Here is an 11,335-nt window from a genome sequence, read left to right as displayed (position 1 = left end):
ATCTCCAGATTCGGGAAACAATGTATGCCTCAAGATTGTGTTGATAGTAGCTAGAGCAGACAACAGGTAATGAACAGATCCAAACCTTTGTGTGTCCAATGCTTTGTCTGGGATCTCCTTGTACATGTTGGCCATAGAGTTGTGGTCTTTCTTCTTCTTGGAATAGACATCCAAGTCATCTTCATGCTCTTCAGGGGCATTTATCAACTTTGCCACTCATCAACAGTTGACTAGTACCTTTTACCCTCAGAAATCCATACAATTCTACCATCTGGATAAAAATGAGCTGTGGAGTAGAATTGCATGATGAGTTCATCATTCCATTTTGTCAGTTTGTGACCCACAAACTTGTCGACACCACATGCTCTGAAGCTCTCATGTACACCTGGAAAGTAATCTTCATTCTCATCAATGTATTCCCAATCAACCCACTTCATATCACAGACTATGGGCTTCTTGTCAAGTAGGATGGTTTCGTAGAAATCTTGTTGTTCTTTGGTGTGGAACCTGTAGTCCACTGCAGTCTTCCACCTCACAGCATAAGTGTCACTTTGTCTCCAAAGTATGAGACCTGTATCCTTCCTGATGCTCATATCTTCTGCCACTGGATGCCTGTCATCATGATCTGGAATCTTTGGTTTAAGCTTTCTAAGCACTTGGGCTTCAGCATCTTCTTCTTCAACTTCAGGCACTGGGGCCTTGTTCTTTTCTGCAGCTGGAATGTTCCTAGTGCTCCTCTTGGGATTTGGAGCTAGAGCAGAAACTTTGGCGGAAGTCTTAGGCTTAGAAGGGGCAGCTCCAGACTTAAGTGCGTCCCCCATCAGCTTTTGGGACTTGGGTGCTGGTGCAGCATCCTCTTCCTCGTCTTCAGCTGGATCTCTAAACATAGATGATCTCCCAGTGACTCTGGCAGTGGTCTTCTTAACCCTCTCCTTCCTCTTCTTGCCTTCACCAGCCTTCTTTGGTTCAAGTGTGAACTCCATGGTTTCCTGGGTGGAGGCTCTGGCTTTTGACATAGGAATTCTTTTAGAAGTTGCCTTCTTTTGCATACCAGGCTTTGTTGCAGCAGCAGTTCCATATTCTTTCTTCCACACTTTCTTTTTGGAGATGACCTCTTCCTCAGTAGGCACATAGTCCTCATCCTCTGAGTCTGAGATTCTCTTCTTCCTTGATCTAGTGGCTGCCTTGGGCAAATTGCTTGGAGTGCTCCTGCTACCCTCGTCATAGCTACTAGAGGGATTAGTGCCCTCACTCAAGTTCACTTGCTCTTCTGATTTTTTCTGGCTATCACTTTGATCAGACATATTGGCAAGGCAAAATGACAATAGACCATGTGAATAGATATAGATGAGGTAGAGTGGATGAGCATCACAAAGTGCAGAGTTTTTGCAAAACAGATAAGTCAAAAACTTAGTTTTAGTTTTCCACAGAAAGCATTTCGGAGCTACCAATTTGTTAAACTCAGTGACACCGAAGCAAGTGTTGGAGTCTAAACTAGTGAAATCGGTCATATCAAGACACAGTTCGGTGACTCCGAGATTGCTAGGGTTTCATAGAGAATTGAACTCCGTGACACCGATTTGCAACTTTCGGTCAGACCGAAAAGTGCAAGTGCAATGGCCTAGGCCAAATCGGTGGGACCGATTTCCACAGCTCAGTCGGTCCGAGATGGGTTCACGAAACCTAACCCTAAATTTTCGAATCAAAACAAATCAAATGGATGTTTTCTTTGGATAGATAAATCTCATACGTGGTAAAAACATGGTATTGCATTGTGCTAAGAATCGGAGTAAGGAATTAGCACAAAAAGTCAAACTCATACCCTAGTTTGGCAGTGAGTTCGCTATAGCAGCGTTGAAATCCGTTGACGGCGATGGAAACCAGCAGCGGGAGGTCGCTGGCAACGAGAAGACAATCCGGAGACTCGAGGCGGCAGAGCAGGACACGTGCGGGATGAGGGGTTTTGAAGAAATTTCCAAAATCACACCCGTCGGTATATATATCCTGACCCTGTCGGCGTGACCAAGTGGAACAACTCGGTGGCACCAAGATGCAGAATCGCAAGCGGTTACTGCAACTCAGTGTGACCGACAAGTTCTAATCGGTTGCACCGAGATTGAAAACCTAGATCAACTCAATGGACTTAGTGTGACAGAAGTGGATAGATCGGTCAGACCGAAATAGACAGAGAGGTTTTCGAAGTTTAAGTCTATGACAAATCGGGGACTCCGAGTGCTCCTCACACAGAGTGGTTCGAACCTGACTTGATCAAACTTTGTGATGTAGCATGAATAGAGTTTGAGACGAGAAAAGCATAGATAGCTAGAGGGAGTTCTTAGGCATTCTTGTCGATACGTCCATTTTGCATCATGCTTTTATATCAATATTTATTGCATTATGGGCTGTTATTACACATTATGTCACAATAATTATGCCTATTCTCTCTTATTTTACAAGGTTTACATGAAGAGGGGGAATGCCGGCAGCTGGAATTCTGGGCTGGAAAAGGAGCAAATATAGAGACCTATTCTGTACAGCTCCAAAAGTCCTGAAACTTCACGGAAGTCATTTTTGGAATTAATAAAAAATACTGAGCGGAGAGAGCACTAGAGGGGGCCCAAACCGTTGTCACGAGGGTGGGGGCGCGCCCTACCCCCTGTGCACGCCTCCTGCCTCGTGGGCCCCCTGGTGGCCCTCTGATGCACATCTTCTGCTATATGAGGTCTTTTGTCTGAGAAAAAAAAATCATAAGCAAGCTCACGGGACAAAACTCCGCCGCCACGAGGCGGAACCTTGGCGGAACCAATCTAGGGCTCCGGCAGAGCTGTTCTGCCGGGGAAACTTCCCCCCGGGGGGGGGGGGAATCATCACCATCGTCATCACCAACGATCCTCTCATCCAGAGGGGGTCAATCTCCATCAACATCTTCACCAGCACCATCTCATCTGAAACCCTAGTTCATATCTTGTATCCAATCTTTGTATCCAAACCTCAGATTGGTACCTTTGGGTTGCTAGTAGTGTTGATTACTCATTGTAGTTGATGCTAGTTGGTTTACTTGGTGGAAGATAATATATTCAGATCCATTATGCATATTAATACTCCTCTGATTATGAACATGAATATGCTTTGTGAGTAGTTACGTTTGTTCCTGGGGACATCGGAGAAGTCTTGCTATAAGTAGTCATGTGAATTTGGTTTTCGTTCGATATTTTGATGAGATGTATGGTGTCATCCCTCTAGTGGTGTCATGTGAATGTCGACTACATGACACTTAACCATTTTTTGGGCCTAGAGGGAGGCATTGGGAAGTAATAAGTAGATGATGGGTTGCTAGAGTGACAGAAGCTTAAACCCTAGTTTATGCATTGCTTCGTAAGGGGCTGATTTGGATCCATTTGTTCCATGCTATGCTTAGGTTTACCTTAATACTTCGGTTGTAGTTGCGGATGCTTGCAACGGGGGTTAATCATAAGTGGGATTCTTGTCCAAGTAAGGACAGTACCCAAGCACCGGTCCACCCACATATCAAATTACCAAAGTACCGAACGGGAATCATATGAACGTGATGAAAACTAGCTTGACGATAATTCCCATGTGTCCACGGGAGCGCTTTCCTTCATATAAGAGTTTGTCCAGGCTTGTCCTTTGCTACAAAAAGGATTGGGCCATCTTGTTGCACCTTATTTACTTTTATTACTTGCTACTCGTTATAAATTACCTTATCACAAAACTATTTGTTACTGACAATTTTAGTGCTTGCAGAGAATACCTTACTGAAAACTGCTTATCATTTCCTTCTGCTCCTCATTGGGTTCGACACTCTTACTTATCGAAAAGGCTACGATAGATCCCCTACACTTGTGGGTCATCAAGACTCTTTTCTGGCGCCGTTGCCAGGGACTGAAGCGCCTTTGGTAGGTGGAATTTGGTAAGGAAAAACTTATATAGTGTGCTGAAATTTACTGTCACTTGTTACTATGGAACTTAATCCTTTGAGGGGCTTCTTCGGGGTATCTTCACCCCGACCAGTAGAGCAAAGAGTTGCTCCTCAACCTACTGAAAATGTTTACTTTGAAATTCCTTCGGGTATGATAGAGAAACCGCTAGCTAATCCTTTCACAGGTGATGGAACATTGCATCCTGATTTGCACCTAATCTATGTGGATGAAGTTTGTGGATTATTTAAGCTTGCTGATGTCTACTACACAACGTTATTCTTGTAGACGTTGTTGGGCCTCCAAGTGCAGAGGTTTGTAGGACAGTAGCAAATTTCCCTCAAGTGGATGAACTAAGGTTTATCAATCCGTAGGAGGCGTAGGATGAAGATGGTCTCTCTCAAGAAACCCTGCAACCAAATAACAAAGAGTCTCTTGTGTCCCCAACACACCCAATACAATGGTAAATTATATAGGTGCACTAGTTCGGCGAAGAGATGGTGATACAAGTGGTATATGGATGGTAGATAAAGGTTTTTGTAATATGAAAATATAAAAACAGCAAGGTAACTAATGATAAAAGTGAGCACAAATGGGATTGCGATGCGTTGAAACAAGGCCTAGGGTTCATACTTTCACTTGTGCAAGTTCTCTCAACAATAATAACATAATTGGATCATATAACTTTCCCTCAACATGCAACAAAGAGTCACTCCAAAGTCACTAATAGCGGAGAAAAAACGAAGAGATTATGGTAGGGTACGAAACCACCTCGAAGTTATCCTTTCTGATCAATCTATTCAATAGTCCATAGTAAAATAACATGAAGCTATTCTTTCCATTCAATCTATCATAGAGTTCGTACTAGAATAACACCTTAAGACACAAATCAACCAAAACCCTAATGTCACCTAGATACTCCAATGTCACCTCAAGTATCTGTGGGTATGATTATACGATATGCATCACACAATCTCAGATTCATCTATTCAAACCAAAACAAAGTACTTCAAAGAGTGCCCCAAAGTTTCTACCAGAGAGTCAAGACGAAAACATGTGCCAACCCCTATGCATAGGTTCATGGGCGGAACCCGCAAGTTGATCACCAAAACATACATCAAGTGGATCACGTGATATCCCATTGTCACCACAGATAAGCACGACAAGACATACATAAAGTGTTCTCATATCCTTAAAGACTCAATCCTATAAGATAACTTCAAAGGGAAAACTCAATGCATTACAAGAGAGTAGAGGGGGGGGGGGACATCATAAGATCCAACTATAATAGCAAAGCTCGCGATACATCAAGATCGTACCACCTCAAGAACACGAGAGAGAGAGAGATCAAACACATAGCTACTGGTACATACCCTCAGCCCCGAGGGTGAACTACTCCCTCCTCGTCATGGAGAGCACCGGGATGATGAAGATGGCCACCGGAGAGGGATTCCCCCCTCTGGCAGGGTGCCGGAATGGGTCTAGATTGGTTTTCGGTGGCTACGGAGGCTTCTGGCGACGGAACTCCCGATCTATTCTGCTCCCCGAAGTTTTTAGGGTATATGGGTATATATAGGAGGAAGAAGTATGTCGGTGGATCTCCGGGCTGTCCATAAGGCAGGGGGCGCGCCCCCACCCTCGTGGGCAGCCCGGGACTCTCCTGGTCCATCTCCGATACTCCGTGGGCTTCTTCTGGTCCAAAAATAAGTTCCGTGAAGTTTCAGGTCAATTGGACTCCGTTTGATTTTCCTTTTCTGCGATACTCTAAAACAAGGAAAAAAAACAGAAACTGGCATTGGGCTCTAGGTTAATAGGTTAGTCCCAAAAATCATATAAAATAGCATATAGATGCATATAAAACATCCAAGGTTGGTAATATAATAGCATGGAACAATAAAAAATAATAGATATGTTGGAGACGTATCAGCATCCCCAAGCTTAATTCCTGCTCGTCCTCGAGTAGGAAAATGATAAAAACAGGATTTTTGATGTGGAATGCTACCTAACATATTTATCCATGTAGTTCTATTTATTGTGGCAAGAATATTCAGGTCCACAAGATTCAAGACAAAAGTTTAATATTGACATAAAATAATAATACTTCGAGCATACTAATAAAGCAATAATGTCTCCTCAAAACAACATGGCCAAAGCAAGCTATCCCTACAAAATCATATAGTCTGGCTATGCTCCATCTTCACCACACAAAGTATTTAAATCAGGCACAACCCCAATGACAAGCCAAGCAATTGTTTCATACTTTTGATGTTCTCAAACTTTTTCGATCTTCGCCAATATACGAACGTGAGCCATGGACATAGCACTATAGGTGGAATAGAATGGTGGTTGTGGAGAAGACAAAAAGGAGAAGATAGTCTCCCATCAACTAGGCATATCAACGGGCTATGAAGATGCCCATCAATAGATATCAATGTGAGTGAGTAGGGATTGCCATGCAACGGATGCACTAGAGCTATAAGTGTATGAAAGCTCAAAAATAAACTAAATGGGTGTATATCCAACTCGCTTGCTCACGAAGAACTAGGGCATTTTGAGGAAGCCCGTCATTGGAATATACAAGCCAAGTTCTATAATGAAAATTTCCCATTAGTATATGAAAGTGACAACATAAGAGACTCTCTATCATGAAGATCATGGTGCTACTTTGAAGCACAAGTCTGGTAAAAGGATAGTAGCATTGTCTCTTCTCTCTTTTTCTCTCATTTTTTAATTTTTTAATTTTTTTATTTTTTATTTGGCCTTATCCCCTTTTTTTGGCCCCTTTTTTCTTTTTCTTTTTTTGTCCGAAGTCTCATCCCAACTTATGGGGGAATCATAGTCTCCATCATCCTTTCCTCACATGGGGAAATTCTCTAATAATGATGACCATCACACTTTTATTTTCTTACAACTCAAGAATTACAACTCGATACTTAGAACAAAATATGACTCTATATGAATGCCTCTGGCGGTGTACCGGGATGTGCAATGACTCATGAGTGACATGTATGAAAGAATTATGAACGGTGGCTTTGCCACAAATACGATCTCAACTACATGATCATGCAAAGCAATATGACAATGATGAAGTGTGTCATAATAACGGAACGGTGGAAAGTTGCATGGCAATATATCTCGAAATGGCTATGTAAATGCCATAATAGGTAGGTATGGTGGCTGTTTTGAGGAAGGTACAAGGTGGGTTTAAGGTACCGGCGAATGTTGCGCGATACTAGAGAGGCTAGCAATGGTGGAAGGGTGAGAGTGCGTATAATCCATGGACTCAACATTAGTCATAAAGAACTCACATACTTATTGCAAAAATCTACAAGTTATCAAAGCAAAGTATTATGCGCATGCTCCTAGGGCGATAGATTGGTAGGAAAAGACCATCGCTCGTCCCCGACCGCCGCTCATAAGGAAGACAATCAATAAATAAATCATGCTCCGACTTCATCACATAACGGTTCACCATACGTGCATGCTACGGGAATCACAAACTTCAACACAAGTATTCCTCAAATTCACAACTACTCAACTAGCTTGACTCTAATATCACCATCTTCATATCTCAAAACAATCATCAAGTATCAAACTTCTCATAGTATTCAATGCACTTTATATGAAAGTTTTTATTATACCCCTCTTGGATGCCCATCATATTAGGACTAAATTCATAACCAAAGCAAATTACCATGCTGTTTAGGACTCTCAAAATAATATATGTGACGCATGAGAGTTCATCTATTTCTATAAAATAAAACCACCACCATGCTCTAAAAAGATATAAGTGAAGCACTAGAGCAACAACAAACTACTCCGAAAGATATAAGTGAAGATCAATGAGTAGTCGAATAATTATGCAACTATATGAAGACTCTCTAACATTTAAGAATTTCGTATCTTGGTATTTTATTCCAACATCAAGCAAAACAAAATAAAATAAAATGACGCTCCAAGCAAAACACATATCGTGTGGCGAATAAAAATATAGCTCTAAGTAAAGTTACCGATGAACGAACACGAAAGAGGGGATGCCTTCCGGGGCATCCCCTAGCTTAGGCTCTTGGTTTTCCTTGAATATTATCTTGGGGTGTCTTGGGCATCCCCAAGCTTAGGCTCTTGCCACTCCTTATTCCATAGTCCATCGAATCTTTACCCAAAACTTGAAAACTTCACAACACAAAACTTAACAGAAAACTCGTAACCTCCGTTAGTATAAGTAAATAAATCACCACTTAGGTACTGTTGTGAACTCATTCTTTATTTATATTGGTGTAATATCTACTGTATTCCAACTTCTCTATGGTTCATACCTTCCGATACTACTCATAGATTCATCAAAATAAGCAAACAACACATAGAAAACAGAATCTGTCAAAAACAGAACAATCTGTAGTAATCTGGATCAAACATATACTTCCGGAACCCCAAAAATTCTAAAATAAATTGCTGGACGTGAGGAATTTATCTATTAATCATCTGAAAAAATAATTAACTAAATATCACTCTCCAATAAAAAATGGCAACAATTCTCATGAGCGCTAAAGTTTCTGTTTTTTACAGCAAGATCAACAAGACTTTCCCCAAGTCTTCCCAACGGTTCTACTTGGCACAAACACTAATTAAAACATAAAAACTCAATCATAACAGAGGCTAGATTATTAATTTATTACTAAATAGGAACAAATATAAAGTTGGGTTGCCTCCCAACAAGCGCTATCGTTTAACGCCCCTACCTAGGCATGATGATTTCAACGATGCTCACATGAAAGATAAGAATTGTAACATAAAGAGAGCATCATGAAGAATATGACTAGCACATTTAAGTCGAACCCACTTCCTATGCATAGGGATTTTGTGAGCAAATAACTTATGGGAACAATAATCAACTAGCATAGGAAGGCAGAACAAGCATAACTTTAAAACTTTAAGCACATAGAGAGGAAACTTGATATTATTGCAATTCCTACAAGCATATATTCCTCCCTCATAATAATTTTCAGTAGCATCATGAATGAATTCAAAAATATAACTAGCACCTAAAGCATTCTTTTCATGATCTACAAGCATAGAAATTTTATTACTCTCCACCCAAGCAAAATTCTTCTCATGAATAATAGTGGGAGAAAACTCAACAAAATAATTATCATGTGAGGCATAATCCAATTGAAAACTAAAATCATGATGACAAGTTTCATGGATATCTTTATTCTTTATAGCATACAAGTCATCACAATAATCATCATAGATATCAACTTTGTTCTCGTAATCAATTGGAACCTTTTCCAGAATAGTGGATTCATCACAAAATAAAGTCATGACCTCTCCAAATCCACTTTTATCAATATAATCATCATAAATAGGAGGCATGCTTTCATCATAATACACTTGCAATCATTAGAATCATGGATATTCAAGGAATTCATACTAACAACATTGCAATCATGCTCATCATTCGAAGATTTAGTGCCAAACATTTTAATGCATTCTTCTTCTAACACTTTGGCACAATTTTCCTTTCCATCATACTCACGAAAGATATTAAAAAGATGAAGCGTATGAGGCAAACTCAATTCCATATTTTTTAGTTTTCTTTTATAAACTAAACTAGTGCTAAAACAAGAAACAAAAAGATTCGACTTCAAGATCTAAAGATATACCTTCAAGCGCTAACCTCCCCAGCAACGACGCCAGAAAAGAGTTTGATGTCTACTACACAACCTTCTTCTTGTAGACGTTGTTGGGTCTCCAAGTGCAGAGGTTTGTAGGACAGTAGCAAATTTCCCTCAAGTGGATGACCTAAGGTTTATCAATCCATAGGAGGCGTAGGATGAAGATGGTCTCTCTCAAGCAACCCTGCAGCCAAATAACAAAGCGTCTCTTGTGTCCCCAACACACCCAATTCAATGGTAAATTGTATAGGTGCACTAGTTCGGCGAAGAGATGGTGATACAAGTGGTATATGGATGGTAGATAAAGGTTTTTGTAATCTGAAAATATAAAAACAGCAAGGTAACTAATGATAAAAGTGAGCACAAACGATATTGCAATGCGTTGAAACAAGGCCCAGGGCTCATACTTTCACTAGTGCAAGTTCTCTCAATAATAATAACATAATTGGATCATATAACTTTCCCTCAACATGCAACAAAGAGTCAGTCCAAAGTCACTAATAGCGGCTAACAAACGAAGAGATTATGGTAGGGTACGAAACCACCTCAAAGTTATCCTTTCTGATCGATCTATTCAAAAGTCCGTAGTAAAATAACATGAAGCAATTCTTTCCGTTCAATCTATCATAGAGTTCGTACTAGAATAACACCTTAAGACACAAATCAACCAAAAACCTAATGTCACCTAGATACTCCAATGTCACCTCAAGTATCTATGGGTATGATTATACGATATGCATCACACTATCTTAGATTCATCTATTCAAACCAACACAAAGTACTTCAAAGAATTCCCCATAGATTCCGGAGATTCAAGACGAAAACATGTGCCAACCCCTATGCATAGGTTCATGGGCGGAACCCGCAAGTTGATCACCAAAACATACATCAAGTGGATCACGTGATATCCCATTGTCACCACAGATAAGCACGGCAAGACAAACATTAAGTGTTCTCAAATCCTTAAAGACTCAATTCAATAAGATAACTTCAAAGGGAAAGCTCAATCCATTACAAGAGAGTAGAGGGGGGGACACATATTAAGATCCAACTATAATATCAAAGCTCGCGATACATCAAGATCGTACCACCTCAAGAACACGAGAGAGAGAGAGATCAAACACATCGCTACTGGTACATAACCTCAGCCCCGAGGGTGAACTACTCCCTGCTCGTCATGGAGAGCATCGGGATGATGAAGATGACCACCGGAGAGGGATTCCCCCCTCCAGCAGGGTGCCGGAACGGGTCTAGATTGGTTTTCGGTGGCTACGGAGGCTTTTGGCGGCAGAACTCCTGATCTATTCTGCTCCCCGAAGTTTTTAGGGTATATGGGTATATATAGGAGGAAGAAGTGCGTCGGTGGATCTCCGGGCTGTCCATGAGGCAGGGGGCGCACCCAGGGGGGTGGGCGCGCCCCCACCCTCGTGGGCAGCCAGGGACTCTCCTGGTCCATCTCCGATACTCCGTGGGCTTCTTCTCGTCCAAAAATAAGTTCCGTGAAGTTTCAGGTCAATTGGACTCCGTTTGATTTTCCTTTTCTGCGATACTCTAAAACAAGGAAAAAACAGAAACTGGCACTGGGCTCTAGGTTAATAGGTTAGTCCCAAAAATCATATAAAATAGCATATAGATGCATATAAGACATCCAAGGTTGATAATATAATAGCATGGAACAATTAAAAATTATAGATACGTTGGAGACGTATCACTTGCAGGTAG

This window comes from Triticum urartu, chromosome 1 (genome assembly GCF_003073215.2).
Source record: "Triticum urartu cultivar G1812 chromosome 1, Tu2.1, whole genome shotgun sequence".
Lineage (NCBI taxonomy): Eukaryota > Viridiplantae > Streptophyta > Magnoliopsida > Poales > Poaceae > Triticum > Triticum urartu.
This window is presented reverse-complemented; position numbering follows the sequence as displayed.